Source organism: Delphinapterus leucas, chromosome 15 (genome assembly GCF_059928025.1).
Source record: "Delphinapterus leucas isolate spDelLeu-1000000601 "Yukka" chromosome 15, BTC_Dleu_Yukka2, whole genome shotgun sequence".
Classification (NCBI taxonomy): Eukaryota; Metazoa; Chordata; class Mammalia; order Artiodactyla; family Monodontidae; genus Delphinapterus; species Delphinapterus leucas.
The window spans coordinates 69,744,539-69,759,323 of NC_143143.1; the positions used below are offsets into that span (position 1 = coordinate 69,744,539).

The 14,785-nt window shown below is 50.4% G+C and overlaps 1 pseudogene; it reads left to right on the forward strand.

Moving 5' to 3' along the window:
• The first annotated feature begins 13,060 nt into the window (after window positions 1-13,060).
• Window positions 13,061-13,677, forward strand: LOC149747496 (small ribosomal subunit protein uS8 pseudogene; annotated as a pseudogene).
• The last annotated feature ends 1,108 nt before the right edge of the window (window positions 13,678-14,785 follow it).

Here is a 14,785-nt window from a genome sequence, read left to right on the forward strand (position 1 = left end):
AGTAGAGTTCCCTGTGCTATACAGTAGGTCCTCATTAGATACCTATTTTATATACAGTAGTGTATATATGTCAATCCCAATCTCCCAGTTCATCCCCCTCCCCCTTCCCCTCTTGGTAACCCTCAGTTTGTTCTCTACATCTGTGTCTTTATTTCTGCTTTGCAAATAAGTTCAACTGTACCATTTTTCTAAATTCCACATATAAGCGATATGATACAGTCTTTGTTTTTCTCCTTCTGATTTACTTCACCCTCAGTTTCTTCTCCTGTAAAATGGGCTGCACTAACCATCTCACCCTGGGCAGCAGCGTCATCCCAAGGGCCAAATTAAAATTCTATGTGAAACCCCCTAGACCAGCACCTTGTCTGGCAGACTCCAGAAACACAAATAATGTTGACTGAATCTGCTTCAGCAGTTATGTTGGCCTTTTATCCTCTTAGATCTTTGGACCCTAGTTGCCCACTCTCCGCAATCCATCCTCTGTGATCTCTGTCTCTCTCACATCCTCCTCTCTGCCCACACCTTCAAGCAATCCCTGGGCACTGCACAGATAGAACCAAAGGCTCGGACATGTGGTGGGGTGGGTGGTATTTAGAAGAATGACTTTCCTGGGCTCCGAGGGGTGATCCTGAAAAACAGATGCCCTTAAAAGATGCCTTTAATGCCTTAATTTAAAGGCATTAAAGTCATATGCCCTTAAATGCATATTACTGAGTAAAGAAGTCCATCTGAAAAGGCTACATCCTGTATGATTCCAACCATATGACATTCTAGAAAAGGCAAAAAGTATGGAGACAGTAAAAAGATCAGCGGTCAGGGGAAGAAGGAGGGAGGCCTAACCAGAGCACAGGGAATTTTTAGGGCAGTGAAGCTATTCTCTAGGGTACCATAATGGTAGACACAGGTCATTATACATTAGTTCAAACCTATAACATGTACAACACCATAATGTAAACTATGGACTTTGGGTAATGATGATGTGTCCTTGTAGGTTCACCAGTTATAGCAAATGTACCACACCGTGCGGGACGTTGATAGTGAGAAAGACTCCTTTCGGTGGGAATTGTGTACTTTCCATTCAATTTTTTTTTTTTTTTTTTTTTTTGCGGTACGCGGGCCTCTCATTATCGTGGCCTCTCCCGCCGCAGAGCACAGGCTCCGGACATGCAGGCTCAGCAGCCACGGCTCACGGGTCCAGCCGCTCCGCGGCATGTGGGATGTTCCCGGACCGGGGCACGAACCCGTGTCCCCTGCATCGGCAGGTGGACTCTCAACCACTGCGCCACCAGGGAAGCCCTTCCATTCAATTTTTCTGTGAATCTAAATCTCCTCTAAAAATAAAGTCTACATTTTTAAAAAAGGATGGAAGATCCTTTCAGTACCTTGGTCCTCGGCAGATGCCAAGAGCAGTAACCAGATTAGGGGAAGAGCTGTGGTGGGTTGGGGGGGGGGATGGGAAGGACGGAGGTGAAAAAGGTACACGCCGAGGCATGATGGCAAGAATAAGGGTGCAAAATGAAAACGTCCAGCCAGAATGCCAAGGGAGTAGCGTTAGATCCGTAGACCCAGCCTGCCCTGGGCCCTCCCATCCTTAGCCATCGCCAGCCCTGATCCAGCAAAGTCAAAACTTTCAGGAGGGAATATGCCTAATCCTCTAGCCCTCCCAGTCTCTGCCCGGCATCTTCATTTCCCTTTATTTGCTCTTTATTTTCCCTCTACCACTATAAGCTCAAGTCATCCAAACTTTCCCTTTAACACTGAGCCTCCCTAATTAAGCTAACATTATTAGAAGGTTGAAAAAAAAAAACACCTCCCAAATTATCTTCGCATTTCAGTAGCTCTTTAATATGCGAGGCAACGAGATGAGCTTCTCCTAATTGCCAGTCCCTGGAGTAGCCGGTCAGAAAATGAATTGATGCATTTTTTTCCTTATGAACAATGCATGTAGCACAAATTGTGGCGGCCGTCACCAGAGATTTAATTACAAAATATCATTACTTTCACACATCATTTCAGATTTGGCCTGATCAAATCAAAGTGAGGGCAAGAGGGAGAGAAAACTGCACTCCTAGCAGGGTCACTCATTCAGGGGTGGCTGGAAAGTGCGCGGGAATTGGCATTGTTGAAATGTCCTCTGGGCGGGGCCGTTGCAGAGAAAGCAGCTGCCAGAGACATAAACGGAAAAGGAGATTCCTGGGGTTCAGTGTTTCAGCGAAGCAGAGGTTGTAGGCTGTGCGAGGGTCCCCAGGGCATGGAAAGGTCTCCCAAGGGAAGAATCAGGATGAAGAGAGCATCACAATTCTGCAACTCAAAGGTGCTACAGAAATTCCCTTCTGGACTTCCCCGGTGGTGCAGTGGTTAAGAATCCACCTGCCAATGCAGGGGACATGGGTTCGATGCCTGGTCTGAGAAGATCCCACATGCCATGGAGCAACTAAGCCCGTGTGCCACAACTGCTGAGCCTGCATGCCACAACTGCTGAAGCCCATGCGCCTAGAGCCCATGCTCTGCAACAAGAGAAACCACCGCAATAAGAAGCCCACGCACCACAACAAGGAGTAGCCCCCACTCACCGCAACTAGAACCCGCGCACAGCAATGAAGACCCAACTCAGCCAAAAATAAATTAAATAATTAATTTTTTAATTAAAAAATAAACAAATAAATAAATTTTAAAATAATAATAATACATGGTGTGAGTTTCATACGGTGACATTGCTTCTCCACATCACATAGGGACTGTTTTACAGCGCTGAGAACAAATATCGTATGGCTAACCAAAGTCATGGCAGATCTATTGCAAATATGGTCCCAATTTTCCCTTCCCTGCAACCACATTCCTTGCCGTATGACTTCGTGGCTCCTCCCATTGAGAGATGAAGTCCATTTCTGCACATCTTGAACCTGGGCTGGCCTTGTGACTTGCTTTGCCCATCAAAACGTGCTAGAAGTGACATTGTGCCAGTTCTGAGCCCAGGTCTCAAGCAGCTTTTGCATGCTGCTGTTTCTTCCCTTGGAACCCTGCTCAGCCACCATGAACACAAGCTTGACCTAGCCTGCTGGAGAATGAGAGAGCACAAAGACCAAAATGAGTCATCCCAGCCAAAGCCGTTCTAGACCAGCCAGCAATCAGCTGACACAGGAGGGGGCCCCAGCCGAGAGGAGCAGAGCTGCTCAACCAAGCCCAGCTGAGATCTGCAGAACCAACCATCAGGTGACCCAGAGAATTATGAGTTAGATCAATAGTTGTTGTTGTAAGCCACTAAGTTTTGGAATGGTTTGTTACATGGCAGTAGCTAATTGATACACACACTTGGGGAGGGAGTGCCTCGTAAGAGGCAAGAGAGGAACCTGTAACACGGTGTGATGCTGACATATCCAACATGTGTGCAGAGTGATGCAAATGCCTAGGAGGGAGGACTTAGTTCTTCAGGGACGAAAGAGGGGCCAGTTAGAGGAGGCTTTCTGGAAGAGAAGATACGAGCACGTTTGTCCCAGGAACTCACCAGACAGAAGAAAGAACACGGGCAAAGGCATAACATCATGAAGAGAGAGGGGGCTTGGTCAAGAGCAGGGAGCTTCGGGCTCCTCTAGGACATGCAAAGGGGCAGAGCTAAAGGCACAGCATCAGCTAAGGAGCACCTGGCTGGGAGGAGGTGGGGAGGCTCGTATGAACATCTGCTAGGGCTGCAGAAGATGAGGCCAGGGGCTCAGACAGGGGCGCTCCCGGACAGATAGGGTCAGGGCTGGAGAGCCAAGGAGGAAGCATGACTCCTCCACCAGACCCACGCTACTCCTGGACATGATATAGGTCGCAGGGTTGTCCTGGAGCAACCGTAAGACAAGACCATTTCCCCCACTGTGGGGTCTTGGCAAGTCTGTCCTCTCTGAGCCTGTGGGTGTAGGATTCTCACCCCAGCTTCTCAGAGGTCCTCCCAAGGAGATCAGGAAATGAAGCCTGGGAAGGTGCCTTGTAAACTAGCAGACTCATGCAATTGGATGGGGTGGGAGTTATTCTCATTCCTCATTCTATGTATTTTCTCCAGCTTTATCCAGCAAAGGGAATTTTCCTCCCCAAAAAATGAAAGAAAGAAAAAAAAAAGACCTGCACATCAGTTGGAATCCCACAGGAAGCATACAGCAATTGAGGGAAGTTTAATATTTTTTAAGTTGAGCAGGATGCAGGAAAACTGACCAGGATGGTGCTGAACCTCAAGGATGACAGCAGTGGCGAGGCCTGCAGGGGAACGGTTACTGGGACAGAGAGGGGGAAGGGGCTACTGGCAGCAGCTGTGGTTCCTGTCACCAATCTGCTAGGGAGGGAGGTGGAGAAATCAATGCCCCAGATCTCACTCTCCTCCCCCTCCAATCTCCAGCCAGAACTCCCACTGGTTGGGCCCATCCAGAAGACAGAGGGCAAGGAAGGTCACGATGCAGTCCTTACGGCTCAGCTGCTCAGTGCCAGAGCAGGGTAGGAAAAGTGGACAGTGGACCCAGGGGCACATGGAAGACATCCAGCACCACCTCCTTAGAGGATGTACAGGTTTCAGGAGGAGAAGAAGGCAGACACTCCAAGACCTGCCATGAAATAGGCCAGGGACAGGACTACCGCCCTTGCATCCAACCTCTTCTCCACGCAGCCTTCAATCCAGAAGCTCTCAACGTGTGGCCTGGGGGCACACCTAGGGGTCCCTGGGATCCTTTCAAGGGGTCAACAAGGTCAAAATATTTTCACAATAATCCTAAGATGTTATTTGCCTTTTTACTCTCCTTCTCTCACAAGTGGGATTTTCTAGAGGCTACTTGAGGCAGCCACAATCCCCTGAAACGACTGTTAATTCCTCCCTCTTCCAACTGCGTATTTCAGTGAGGGCAGATTTTCTTTATACATTTGAACCAAAACAAGTTATCACCAGAATCAAATGCAGAAGCAGATATGAGAATCTAGCAGTCTCTTATTAACCTTAATCGTTTCAAAAAATGTGATGTAAATTTATGTAAAAAGAACTTAATGTAAAACAATGCCACTCTTCTCACATATTTTCCCTTGTTTTGGAAAATATAGATATTTTCTGTTAAAAACGTGATTTATGCTGACACGTAATAGGTAATAGGTTGATTATTGTTATTATAAATGAATTAATAAATATTTTTAAGTTTCCATTTTGATTTCTAATACAGTAAATATTGATAGAGATAGCCCACATAAACAAAACTTCTTTGAGGCATTCGATAATTTTTAGACAGGTAAAGGGGTCCTCCGATGAAGAAGTTTGGCACGCACTGCTCTATGGGATGCTCAGAACAACTATCTATACTAACCACACTGACTGTAACTAACACTGCCCACCTCCTGTTAGGGAGGAGAACACTAAGGCTTGGAGACAGGACAGGAGGACAACTCCCCAGTCTCACACGGCTGGCTGATGGCACAGCCGGGATTCCAGTCTGGGCTGTCTGGCACCGCGGCACACACGCTCTCCCCCGCGGCCCCACCGCCCATGAAGCAAGACGCCAGGGGAGCAGCAGATAATGGACCAGCACCTGTTCTGCCACCTCCTCCAAGGAGGGAGAAGGACAGGGATTGATTGATCTCTATGATCAGCTACAAATGGTCCCTCCGTGTGGCCGTGTTAATCAGCTTCTACCAGCCAGGATCTGACCAGTTTGAAAGGTTTATAGCAACAACGTGGTGCTGATTTATTTCACCTTAATAAAAAAGTGATCAAGGGAAACCTGCATCTATCATTCTATTTATCGCTCGGAGTGATTTATGAACTAATTACACTTGCAGCGGCCGCAGGCTCTAAGGATGGGCCATGGTGAGGAGGTGGGGTCAGGATGGCCCTCGGCGCTGCCTGGGACACGCCCGCCCAACCAACCGCCCTTCTCTTCCAGCTTTGCTCCTGATGCCCAAACAAGACTGAATTCTCCAAGGAGCGTCAAGGCTCTGAGAAGAGGTGGGGGGGGAGAGCGAAGAAAGGGAGGAGCTGTCCTGTCCCAGCCATTCCCTCCTTCCTCACTTCCTTGTCCCTGGAGCAAGCAGCTGTGCTACCCCAGCTTCCTCCCAGGTCTCTGGAGGGAAAGGGGGTCTTCAGACAAGATCTGGAGGGTATGGATGGTTTGCGGAGGGAAAAGATGAAAAGCCAACAGCCCAAAAAGGGGATTCCAGGCTAATGGGAACCTGCCAGAGGGCCTCCTTTCCCTGCTGCTCCGGGTAGGGCTGCAGGTAAAACATGGAACACCCAGTTAAGTCTGAATCACAGCTAAACAATGAATCACTTTTTTTTTTTTTTTTTTGCGGTACGCGGGCGTCTCACCGCTGTGGCCTCTCCCGTTGCAGAGCACAGGCTCCGGACGCGCAGGCTCAGCGGCCATGGCTCACGGGTCCAGCCGCTCCGCGGCATGTGGGATCCTCCCGGACCGGGGCACGAACCCACGCCCCCTGCATCGGCAGGCGGACTCTCAACCACTGCGCCACCAGGGAAGCCCATGAATCACTTTTTAGTGCAAGAATGTTCCAAATATTGCATGGATGTCCTGTAAAATCTAGCAACCCGGGCTGCGAGGCCGAGAGGGATCTGGTACAGTGTTCAGCAGACTGGAACTGTCAGCACTCCCAGGGTCCATAGCCACGGACAGCCTCGCTCTGCCCACCTGTTCTCTGACTCCTGGACCCCTCTGGATCCTATGGGCTTCCGATGGGGGCCTCCAGGGGGATATGACTTCTCAGAGCTGGTGGGCAAAGACCCTCAAACTCCCTGAGCCTTATCTGTAAAATGGGGGTCCCTACCCTGTCCTTGTCCTTCTCCCGAGGGCCACACAAGGTGGTGGGAGTGGATGAGTCTTTCCTTCACCAGCGTGCCACAGGGGTGGGGAAGGGGCTGTCTTGGGGTCATCATGGTTGGGCCCCCTTTCTTTTAATCATCTTCCCTGGAGCCTTGGGTTTGTAGTAGGAAAAGTCAGAAGGTCAGCTGGCAACGCCTTTGTGGGAGAGCACGGTACAGTATCTACTGAAATTGAAAGTAAATGTGTGCAACCATCCAGGTCCCAGGCATCCAAAGGAGGGAAACACTGGACTCTTGCAAAAGCTGTAGGAACAAGGGTGTCCACCAAAGCATCATTTCCATTAACGCCCAGAAAGATCGGAAGCTGCCTGAAATCTATCAAAGGAGAACTAGGTAAGTGGATGGCGACGCACGCAACCTACGCTAAAGTACAGGAAGGAGGAAGAGAAATTTACTCACCTGTCAAGATTTCCAAGAAACACTGCTTTTAGAAAAGAACACGTTGAGGAGCATGGGTTTCTTGACCTCAGCACTATGGACGTTTTATTTTATTTTATTTTATTTATTTATTTTGCGGTACGCGGGCCTCTCACTGTTGTGGCCTCTCCCGTTGCGGAGCACAGGCTCCGGACGCGCAGGCTCAGCAGCCATGGCTCACAGGCCCAGCCGCTCCGCGGCATGTGGGATCTTCCCGAACCGGGGCACGAACCCGTGTCCCCTGCATCGGCAGGCAGACTTTCAACCACTGCGCCACCAGGGAAGCCCACTATGGACGTTTTAGACCCGATAATTCTTTCTTGTGGGGGTTGCCTTCTGCACTGAAGGATGTTTAGCAGCAGCCTTACCTCTACCCACTGGATGCCAGTAGCACCAACCCCACGAGCTGTGATGATCAAATACATCTCCAGACATTGCCAAGTGTCTCCAGGGGGTAAAGTCACCCCCCAGGGAGAACCACTGGTCTAGACGTCATCAGGGATGTTTACGCGCGAGCAAAAGCAAACACCAAAACCAGTCTATCTGTAGGGACTTGGGTAAGGTTGTGAGAGCACAGAGAAAGTCCAGAGGGCAAGGCTGTGGACAGGCAGCTGGGGTCACCTCTGGGGAGGGAGCGGGAGTGTGCATGGGGGAAAGAGGAGGGTCACAGGAGGCTGTCACCTCCTTGTATTAGCTGCCTGTTTGCCAGGGAGGATGTATGTGTTTCTCCCTTAATTGTCTAACAGAGAGGAAAGAGAGGGGAGAGAAAAGAAAAAGAAGCAAGGAGAGGGGAGGGGAGAGAAGGGGAAGAAGGAAGGAAGGAAGGGAGGGAGGGAGGGAGGGAGGGAGAGAAGGAAGGAGGGAGAGAAGGAGGGAGGGAGGGAGGGGGAGAGAACCCCAAAAGCCAGGTCTGGGCCGAGGTGCTGTGGGACCTCTGTGCTGTCTTTTCCTCTCTGGTCCTCAAAGCAAAATAAAGGGGGCTGCACCCACAGGAACACCTGCCCTGTGCTCAACCCGGGTGAGCCCCAAGGTGACCTCGCCCCTCCCTCGGGCCAGTCCTCTGCACTGCAGCCCAGCTGTGACACGGAGAAAACAGGGCTTGGGGCCTCGCTCCCCCTTCCAGCAGCTCGAGCGGATTAGCCTCCTGGGGGCGAGGGGAGGACAGGGTCTGGTCAGCCGCCCAGCTCCACGCTGAGGACTTGGTGGAGGCTTGATTAAATAATTACACAGAACCCACTGAGTAATCACACCGTCTCCAGAAACAAGGAGCACCTTCAGAGGAGGACCCATTAGTGATTTAGGGGCGTGTGAGTGTGTCTGTCTTCTGCCTATGAGAAAATTATCATCACAAGTCCTCATTTGCAAAATGCATCCACCTCCCCCCATCTCACTCCATCCCCTCCCAAACCCGGGTGTATAACGTAACCCCTGTTCCATGACAGAGGAGCCTGAGGCTCGGAGAGGTTCGGAGCTAGTTTAAGGTCCCAGGAGAAGGGTGGGGACAAGCCCAGCTCTGTCTGCCCCAGGGGGCTGGTGCCCAAAGGCGACCAGGAAGTCGGCACAGCCAGGACAATGTTCAGGACTGAAAGATCCTAAGAGAGATTTCCAGTTCTTTTTTGTTGTTTTTTGTTTTGGTTCCGCACTGGGATTATTTCTCTCCCTTCAATTTTGGAAAACAAACCTACAATAAAACCGGCCCTGTGAGCCTTCCCAAGGTCAGCTGCTGCCAAGACAACAGCCCAGTGTGTCAGGTGAGAGATGGGACGCCCCTGCAGCTACCCTGGTCCCCACCTGCCCAGGCTGAGGAGGGGGTGCTGGATGATGGGGAGCCCAGGGGTCAGGCTGGGACCCCCTGGTCTTCCCCAGGGTGAGGGCCACGGGTGGCTGGCTGGATGGACGTGAAGACTCTGGCACCGCTTCCAGCCAAGTGTCTGGTTTAACTGAGCTCTCCGTGGCCCAAAGCGGGGTGCCCACAGCCAACTCTCTGCTGGTCCAGCTACCCACCAGCCAGCCACACTGGCTCATTTATGCTGGAGCAGCCCAAATTCATTAATAATGATTAGTCTCTCCTCAAGAAGAGGTTCGCAATCAAAGGGCTATTAAAATTAAGTGCTGGAGGAACGTGGGGGGGAGGGGGAGGGGCACGGAGGGGGAGGGGCGGGGGAGGGTCAGGCAGAGCTGGGCGTCAGTACCCCCGGACTCTGACACCTCCTTGCCGCGGGACCTTGGGTCCGTCACACCTCGGCCTCATTTTCGAGGACCTGAGGCTCAGTTTCGCCATCTCCGAAATGGAGGGGTGGCTGTGACTACAGGGTCAGTGATAACACGAGTGGAAGCACCCAGCTTGGGGAATAAGTCTTGGGAGAGCCTAGGATGAGACTCCCAGCCCCGGGGCCCCGGGGGAGTTAGTGGAAGGGGAGGGGATACCCCCGCCAGACCGGACCCCCGGAAGTGCCTTTTCTCACCGTCCGGCTGTGCTCACTCTGGCCCCTGGGCACCACGCACGCCCCCCTCGCAGCCCCAGCATCCCTTTCCCCGTCTCCGGGCTGCAGCAGCAGAGCCACCGGGAATAGCGCGGGAGGGGTGGGGGGGCGGCCAGGACACCCACCCCTAGACCCTGGAGGAGGCTGGACTGGACAGGGCGTCCCTGCCCTCAGCCCCCCACCTGCCCTGTGGTTTCTCGGGAGGCCTCAGGTGCAGAGAGGAGGCCAGGGGCCCACACTCCACTGACCCTCCACCTGCGTGGGTGACAAGAGTCCAAGCCATGGCCCTCAACTGGGCACCAGGGCATCCAAAGTGGAGTCCCACGCACGGGCGGCTGTGAAACGCATCCCCCTCTCAAGGAACAGGATTCAAATAGGAACAAAGAAAAGAAGCAAAAGAAGGAAACAGAATCCTGCAGCCTACCAGGTCTGGCTCTTCCTTGGGAGAAGGGGAGACGCCAAAACTCCAGAAGTGCTGAGCCCCGGGTTGATGTGGTCGCCTGATTCCTCTTGAGGACAGGAAATGGAAGGTTGTACAAAGGCCCCTATTATGTGCCAAGCACTCAACCTTGTTGCTTCATCTGACAGCCACAAGGACACCACAAGGTTGGAATTAGTCATTCCCGTTTTACAGAGGGAAAAACTCAGAAGGACAAAGCAACCTGTGCAAAATACCGTGTCTGGGACAGTCACAGTGCCAAAGTCAAGATTCAAAGCCAGGAGCAGTGGGTTCTGACTCCCTTCTCCTTCCACCCTGCCACTTGGCAACCAGGAGACTGGTGATGACATCGGTGGTGATTACAGCTGACACTTCCCAAGCCCCTCCACAGGCCAGGCTGCAGCTCCCGCAGACCTGAGTCACCCACCCTCCCCACAAACCCACCAGGCCTGGACTCTCCTACCATTTCAGAATGAAGACCCTGAGGCACAGCAAAGCTAAATGACTCGTCCAAGGTCACGGGATAGGACATGCCAGAGCCAGGACTCCACCTGACTCGCAGGGCCCAGCCTTGCCCAGCACTGAGACCCACTTGCACAGTGCTTGGAACAGAGCGACTGGTCCATAAAGAAATATTGGACAGAAGAGGGGATTGGTAGCGAGAGGGAAGGATGACAGGTTAGCACAGCAGTGGATGGTGATGGTCAAGAGGGGGCGCCCAAGAGTCAAATGGCCTGGGTTCAGATCCCAGCTTGGCCACTTTTTTAGTACAAGCTTCTTAACTTGTCTCTGTGTCCATTTTCTTATCTGAAAAAATGACTGTAATAACAGCTCTTACCAGCCAGGGTTCTTCAGAGAAACAAGGAAGTTACTCCACAGCCTGGCACCTGCTGAGAGCTCTATTCTACCGTGGATGAGTGGAGGGCAGGCAGCACGAAAGCTTTGGACTGGCTCACAGGCCAGCCCCAGGGTATTCTTATGAGGCCACCAGGGGCGGTCACATTCCACACTGCACAAGCCCAAGAGTGAGCACATCCTTAAATTTTGCACCCTGGGCGCCTGGCTTGCCTCACCCTAGTCCCATCCACCCTCGTCTGCCCACTAGTTTCTCCCTGAGCTCCCCTGATCCCCTGGGGTCCCGCTGCCTCCATCCAGAGGATAGGTGCTCTCAGACCAGCCCTGCCGGGGTTTCCAGCCTGGTGACAGTAAGCTCCCCATCACTGAGAGGTTAAAACAGAGGCCGAATGGCCACATGGAGCCCTACAGACAGGATAAGGGCTGCAAGGAAGCTGGAAACCCGCTTCAAAGCTTTGAGTAAGCTGATGGGGTGAGCATCACCGATGTGAATGATCACATCGCCACCTGGTGGTAATGTAGGAGATGGGCCAGTTGGCCCCGGGGGGAACGGAACAGAGCACCCTCCAACCCCCACCCCTTGCCCCGCCCAGGTTCTTCTCACAATGGCGGCGTTTAGACAGTTAACAAGGTCCTAATACCGAGCACTATTGATGAGTTATTTCCATACATTATATCATTGAATTCCAACAACTCTAAGGCAGGTATCACTATCCTTTTTACAGATGAGGCTGCTGAGGCTCAGAGACTCAAAGTTAGTTGCCCAAGGTCACACAGCCAGCAAGTGGCAGAGCCAGGATTGGAGCTCAGACATTCTGACACCAAAGCCTTCCCTCATAATCGCTAAGCCTCAGGGGATTCAGTGAGAAAGAAAATAGACACCTCCCCTGGCCTCACAGAGCTTACAGCCTCGTCGGGGCACAGAAATCACAGATTCATTTATTAGGTGTCCACTGTGCATTAGGTGCCAGGAATGAAGAAAGTAGCCAGGGTCCCTGACCGAATCAAGCCTGTGGGGAAGACGGACATTAATCAAATAATCACACAAATAAATATACAACAGTGTAAAAAGACCTGAAGGAAAGGTATGGATTCTGAGACTGGACTTCAGGGTGTCTACCTGGCCTGGGGGGCCAGGGGAGTCTTCCCTGAAAAAGTGATGCATTGAGCTGAGATCTGGAAGATGAGCAGGCCTTACCTAGGCAAAGAGGCATGCATTCGTTCATTAGCAAATGAAATCAGGTGGCGCGTCCATCCATGTTTGCATTTTTTTGCTGTTGCACATACATAAACCCAGAAATAACACATGGAATATTTGCCTTTGCAACTTGCTTTCTTTTTTATTTTTAATTTTTATTTGAGTATAGTTGATTTACAATGTTGTGTTAGTTTCAGGTGTACAGCAAGGTGAATCCGTTATACATATACATATATCCACTCTTTTTTTCTTTTTTATCTTTTTTAGATTTTTTTTCCCATTTAGGCCATTACAGAGTATTGCGTAGAGTTCCCTGTGCTACACAACAGGTCCTTATTAGTTATCTATTTAATATATAGTAGTGTGTATACGTCGATCCCAATCTCCCCTTTATCCCTCCCCCACTTTCCCCCGGGTAACCATTGGATTGTTTTCTACATCTGTAACTCTGTTTCTGTTTTGTAAATAAGTTCATTTGTACCACTTTTTTAGATTCCACATATAAGCGATATCACACAATATTTGTCCTTCTCTGTCTGACTTACTTCACTCAGTGTGACAATCTCTAGGTCCATCCATGTGGCTGCAAATTTGCAGCTTGCTTTCTTACTCCACATTTTTCTTCAGGTCTTTGCATGTCAACACATAGAACCATTCACTTTAACTAAGGAGGTCGTCATGCCATGGACACCTGCCATATGCACTATGATTTATCTATCCATGGTCCTGCTGATGGCATTTGGGTTGTTTACAAATTTTCATGCCTAAAAACAGTGCTACAGCCAACATTCTCCAAGCGGATACATCTCAAAGTGCACGTATGTTAGAGTTCCTCTGAAGTAGGGGCCTGTGTTCTTTTAAATACTTTTCAACATCATTTTGGTGGGGGTGAGGAGAAAATACATTTCTATTAATAAAAAATGTATCTTTCCACCATCTTTCCGTGCTGCCATAATGGTGTACATGAATGTCCCGGCTGATGCTCTCAAGAATGTCAACAATGCCAAAAAGAGAGGCAAACACCAGGTTCTTATTAAGCCATCCTCCAAAGTCATCGTCAGGTTTCTGTGATGATGAAGCATGGTTACAATGGTGAATTTGAAATCATCGATGTTCACAGGGCTGGCAAAATCGTTGTGAACCTCACAGGCAGGCTAAATAAGTGTGGAGCAATCAGCTCCAGATTTGATGTGCGACTCAAAGATCTAGAAAAATGGCAGTAAAACCTGCTCCCATCCCACCAGTTGGGTTTCATTGTACTGACAACCTCAGCTGACATCATGAACCATGAAGAAGCAAGATGAAAACACACAGGAGGGAAAATCCTTGGATTCTTTTTCTAGGGATGTTATACATATATGCAAATAAAATGCCTCAGAGGACTCTGAAAAAAAATAAATAATTAAAAAATAAAATTTAAAACATATACAAAAACAAATGCATTTACGAGTTCATTTACCCTGGCTGAAGCCACTTTAAGCTTCTGAAACATCTGCCAAAATGTTTCCCAAATTTCTGAAGACTTTGTTCTTTCTTCCCTTTTTTTGTAAAATTTTTCCCATATGGACAGCTTCTTAGAAGACATACTTAAAGGGTTTTAAATGATGTGGGTTTTTTTTAAATCACTCATTTCACAAACAGGACTACTTTTGCAAGCCTGATTTCAAGGTTTCAGCTGAGTGCTCTGTGGCCTTCAGGCTGGCGGGTCTCAGGCAGGTGACACCCCTGTAGTTACACCAGGTCACCTGGAGATGTACATTACCTGAGGTAGGTGGCTCCTTGGAGGTGGGGCTCACGTTTCTATTCAAGCTTTTGCATGTTGGACCAGTGTGCATGCTGCCCAGTCTGTGACGAGCTTCATGGGAAAACCTGAGTTAACCAGCACCCTACTTCCTGTTGACCCCCTTCATGTGTTAGGGCCCATTCACCTGGCTCCAGGTGTATGTGTAAACTCCACATGAGAGGTTTCTAGAGCATCTGACACAGACCTTGAGGCCCATGGTGGTCTGTGTGTGTGTGTGTGTGTGTGTGTGTGTGTGTGTGTGTGTGTGTGTGAATGTGGGATGTGGGGCGAGGGGTGGCTACCCAATTCTCATCAACCCCTTTTCAGGAATTGCCTCTGGTTCTCAGAATTATAGCTAGGGAAGGGTGAAAGGGACTCTAAAGCCAGGCCTCACCACCTTCTCTACCAGATTCACTCACCGGGCACTCCCCATGGTCCACTCTGTCAGGACATAAACTGAGCAGAGCAGGGCTGCACAGAAAGTCCCATCCCAGGAGACAGGGTATCTGATCCAGCAGCAGTTCCAAAATCTGCCACCAGGTGGCAGCACAGCTCCTGCTCTGGCCCTCGCCTCTCAGTGGCTTGGGGGTCCACTGGGACCCTCAGATCTGCATCCAGACCCTGTCTTGTGGTTCCTCTGCTTGTCTCAGCTGTGTGACTCACTCTGAGTCCCCCTGCCCCCATCGGAAACCCCTCCAGCTGGCTAAGATACTAGAGTCAACTGAGGCACAAGGAATCCTGTGCCCCTGAGAATCTGTGTTCC